Genomic DNA, 5,514 nt, shown 5'->3' with positions numbered 1-5,514 from the left:
TTCGTCAGTCCAAATGGCATTACTGTAAACTCATATAGTTTGTATCTTGAGGTAAATGTTGTCTTGGGAATATCTTGTGTCCATACTTTTAATTGATGATATCCCGACCTCAAATCAATTTTCGAGAAGACTTTGGCTTGTGCGAGCTGGTCAAATAAGTCATTTATCCGTGGCATTGGATATTTATTTTTAATGGTGACCATGTTGAGTGCTTGATAGTCTATACACAATCTTAGTGCCCCATCCTTTTTCTTGGCAAATAATACTGGTGAACCCCAAGGTGAGGAGCTGGCTCGTATAAATCCTTTGCCCAGCAACTCTTTTATTTGCTTCTTTAATTCTACCAACTCGGAGGGTGCCATTCTATAGGGCTTCTTGTAAATGGGGGTGGTTCCAGGTGCTAGCTCAATGATGAATTCTATTTCCCGGTCTGGCGGCATGCCTGGTAGTTCCTCAGGAAATACGTCGGGAAACTCACATACCACTGGAACTTTGCTTATCTCTGAGATGTCGACCTTGTTCAACCTTGGTTGTCGTTATATTTGCCTTTCTTGAGCTGAAATTTTTATTGTCTTCCCATGATGGTGGGTGAGAATCACAGTCCGATTGAAGCAGTCAATAAATCCTTTGTTGGTGGTTAACCAGTCCATTCCTAGGATAACATCCAGTCCCTTATTCTCCAATACGATGAGGTTTGCATGAAACTTTAGTCCTTCAAGCTCAATAACCACACCTTGGCATTAATTTTGAGTAACTTGCTTAATCCCAGGGGACTTGATGATCATGGATTTTTCCAAGGAAAGCATCGAAAAATCATTTTGCAAGGCAAATCTCTTTGAAATGAACGAGTGAGAATCCCCAGAATCAAACAAAACTGTGGCAGGTATTGTGTTGACAGGGAACGTACCGAGTACGATATCTGGGGCATTTTGCGCTTCCTCCTTGGTCACGTGGTTCAGGTGACCCTTCCTGTGGTTGTTATTGGGGTTGAAGTTGTTTCTCTTGGGTGCTGAATTATTGCCACCGTTGTTCGGCTTGGGGGCCGAGTTTCTTGGCTTGGGACACTGCTTGGCATAGTGTCCTTCTTCTCCACAAGCGTAGCAAGTAACGCCTGGGCGATATGTGAACTCCTTGTCCCTTGCATGTAAATTCTTGTTTGGGCGAGTAACATTGGTCGTGGGTTTGTGTACCCCACTCTTCTGAAACTCCGTCTTGCTCCGGTGGTTGCGAGCAAGTGTAGTCTGGTCTCTTTTGCGCTTGCGAAAATCCTCCAAGCTACAGCATTCATTTTCCAATGTAATAGCCTTATCCACCAGTGTTTTGAAATCTAGGAAGGTGTGTACGACCAACTGGCATTTAAGCGCGGGTGCCAGACCGTCCAGGAATTTTTCCATCTTCTTGTTTTCAGTCGTACATTCTTCGTCGGCGTAGCGAGACAATAGAGTAAACTGACTGTTGTATTCGGTCACCGTCATGGTCCTCTGCTTGAGGTCATCAAACTCCCTCTTCTTGAGCTTCATAATACTTCTGGGGATGTGCGCCCCATGAAAACCTTCCTTGAATTCCTCCCAGGTTATATCATTTTCATTGGGATGCATGTGTAGGAAATTCTCCCACCATGATGCAGCCGCTCCAGTGAGATAGTGCGGTGCATATAGTACTTTCTCGCGGTCTGAACACTGTGCAATAATTAATTTCCTCTCCATATCTCGAAGCCAATCATCGGCCTCAAGAGGTTTGTCAGTGTGCGAGAACGTTGGGGGACGTGTCTTTTGTAGTTCAGACAGTTTGGATTGCTGCTGATACAGTCCATGGTGATTTCCCATATTGATGACTTGGTTCATCATTTCTCGATGTTGTTGCTGACTCTGCTCATAAAGGCGACATACTTGAGATAGTGATGCTTCACTGCCTTGCTGACTTGACTGTCCCTGTGTTAAATTGTTGCTTGTTTGCATACCATAATTTTCTTCCGGTGGCTTGGCATAGAACGAGTCCAAGGACGAGACATTTTCTGCTCTGGGGTAGTTTTTTTTGAAAAACTTGTGAGAAAAGCTGAGTGGCAAAATATAATTTTGCAAGACGAATAAAATTTAAGAATTCCAACATTTTTCAAGAAAATACTTGATTGCGCACGGAGAAGGACCGCTCAGTACATATCTTACACGCAAGCATAATTATACAATACATCACTCAGGATGTGCGTACACATACCTGACATGTTATTTAGGCTAGTGCACTTCTCCCAGTTCCTACATGATGCGCGCACAGACTACTTCTCACAACCTATATACATATAAAACATATCATACAAGCTGACACACTGCACGGCTGCTAGGCGTACTCAGTCGGAGATGGTGAGGATTTCCCTCGGCCTGCCAAGGGTAAGTCCCAGTGGTGCTGGAGACTCAGCCTCCTCCTCACTAATAGGCTCCAGGCGTGAAGCACTGTGCTGTGGAGCTGGTGCGGGTGCAATAGGTGGTGCAGCTCTGACTGGAGTAGGAGCGATGACTCAGTCAAATTCTTCAGGAGTAAGCAGGCGGTGAGTAGTGGCGAGGGTGGCAGGTGTGTGGGATGCCGAGGACGAGACGTAAGTCAGTGGTGGAGCTGTATGGAGAAGCTCCCTCCTGTAGGCGGAACAACTGTGCACGACGGACATGCGAGCAGCCACAAGGTCGTCCACGAGGTTATCAAATGCTGCCTCGAGCGCCTTGAGATATTCAACCAGCATCTCAATAGCTTCATCCCTTTCTCCCCTAGGGCAAGCGAATGCATAGTGACAGGTGTATGGCACGTGGCAGGGGAGGTAGCGGTAGCGACGAGTCTTCATTGAAGGAAGAACATCCCGAAGACGAGCTATCACCTCACGGGCAGCCATCTGCATAGCATGCCTCTCCGTAGGCATGGCTCTTCCCACAAACCGGAAGCGGCGTAACTTAACACGCCCTCCCTTGAATTGCACCGCGGCCTGGTGCATGGACAGACCATCGTTGATCTTGTGCTGGTAGAGTGTGAACTCCGGACGAGTCGATGGCCCGGTCGCGATTTTGATGATGGAGGTGAGAAGCTTGACGAACCCCTCGGGCACGTTGGCGAACACCTGTGACTCACAGTCGTTGCCAGCCATCTACAAAAGTAGGCAAAAATTCCGAATAGTCAGATCATAAATTTACGCTGACTGTCAGAAAATGACTACATTTGTAAAATATTAAAATAGCACTTATTACGCTAATAACCGATTAGAGATCGCACCTAGTGGCTTCCTACAGTCAGCCTGGCTTTGATACCAAGTTTGTCACGACCGTTTTTTTCAATAAAAAGCTTATTGAGAAACCGAACTTTATATATACCAGTATAGGAAAAATCCTCCTTACTGGTAGACAAATCCTTGATACAGAAATCCAGTAGTACTAAATATTATACAGGGTTGAGCAGAGGTTGCTCAACAATTTATTACAAGCACACCAATATTTACATAAGGGCGGATATGACACAAGGGTGTGGTGGCATACTACTGACTCGTAATAAAAGTGGTGGTGGATATGTCATAGTGAAGCGAGTGACATGACTCCTAATCCTGCAACTCATCGAGCGTCGAGGTGAGGCTTGATGGTTTTATTCGGGTAGCGGAAGCATATATGATACAAGCGACCAAATCCAGGATCGCACGGGACTGACTGGGACTCCTCTAGGCGTCGGACTTTCTATCGTACTCTTCATCCATGAGATCGCCTTCGTCAACATCTGGCCAAATCAAAGAGCCAGGTGAGTACTTTTAATGTACTCGCAAGACAGTTCGGACATAAGATATAACAAATGCAAGCATGATGCATCATGAGCAATTAGCAATGCATACTCAAATAATAAACTTACACGACATGTTAAATAAAAAGGAAGTCGGGCGGTAGTCCTCCCGAAATCCCAACAAAATAACTGAAAACCGATCGGGTGTCTGAAGCGATGCCTCGAAAGGTGAACAAATAAATTAACATGCCGCAGTCGAGCGTCTAAGCGACACCACATAAAGGGCTCATATCGAAAGGTAAATGACAGTGCGTGCCACAGTCGGACGTCTGAGCGACATCATGTAAAGGACTTATACCGAAAGTGAATAACAAGAGTGCCACAGTCGGACGTCTAAGCGACATCACATAAAGGGCTTATATCGAAAGTAAATAACAAGAGTACCACAGTCGGACGTCTGAGCGACATCACATAAAGGGCTTATATAGAAAGTAAATAACACAAATGCCACAGTCCAACGTTTGAGCGACGTCACATAAAGGGCTTATATCGAAAGTAAATAACATAAATGCCACAGTCGGACGTCTGAGCAACGTCACATAAAGGGCTTATATTTCATTGTCGTATTCAAGCAGTATAGACCATCCCAAGGAAAATACTCAGTTCATAATAATAAACGGGTTAGTCCATCCACAGGAGTAATCATTCAGCCGGGTTTACCACTCATGTTTGTTCACCAGAGATTGTCACGGAGACCGACACTGAGACTGACAAGGACAAGTTGGACACCGACCTTGACCATAGATACGGTTACTTGAATGAGTTTGACTCTGCAGAGTTTGCACTATTTAACCACAGCCAACGGATTTCAGTAGTCACGAAGGACTAGTTCCGTTTACGGTATTTCGGTAGAAACACATCTAACCAGTACACACCCATTCCACCTCACGATGCCAGGAATCACCCTAGGCAATGTTCAAGAAAAACTTTGAGACGGGGAGGCTACAACCTCGAATAGCATGGGATCAAATTTATATTCGCGCGCTCTAAGGGGTGCCCCCCTCTCGGTCCCAACCGGAAACACCCGTGCCCCCTGACTGGATGACTAGCTTTAATCCAGGGCCATGGAACCCTCATCACAGCCTCTCTACTTGGTGTGTACGAGGAAAGCGGTTTGCAACTTACTAAACCATATTCTTTGCAGAAAACATGTGGTAGCACAAAAAGGAAATGGATGGTAACAGGACTTGGTCCACGTCGATACTGGAGTTAAATGGTTTGGCATAAGACTGGCATGCTTCAACACTGCCATCTTACCACCTCTCATGTCACCACATGATCATGTAAACTCACATCAAATAACATATGGAGTTTCGAAGCTCACTTGCATCAGCTTTGCATTCAATATAACACTCACTGCTATGCATATAAACATGCCATGAACTAACTACTCAATGCAAACATGCAAAACACTCATCATATCAAAGGTTCAAACATGCTTGCCTGGTTGGCGTAGTCAGAGTCTAGCTCGGTGAAGTTGGCGGTTCCGTCACCTCCTCCGGTATCTACGGTATAAAGAAAATACGCACTAAATACCGTGTGTGCTCAAAAAGTGTTCCAAATATTTTTCAAAAATAAATCTGATAAAAAACTAGACAGAAAAATAAAGATGACTGAAAAGAATCAATCAAAAATCATTTTCTGTTTAAAAGTTATTAGGATTTTAGCCCAGGGACTTGTGTGTAATGAAACAGAAACTTCCCAGGGGCT

The sequence above is a fragment of the Triticum dicoccoides genome, chromosome 1B (assembly GCF_002162155.2).
Source record: "Triticum dicoccoides isolate Atlit2015 ecotype Zavitan chromosome 1B, WEW_v2.0, whole genome shotgun sequence".
Classification (NCBI taxonomy): domain Eukaryota; kingdom Viridiplantae; phylum Streptophyta; class Magnoliopsida; order Poales; family Poaceae; genus Triticum; species Triticum dicoccoides.
Note: the sequence above shows the minus strand (reverse complement) of the source record.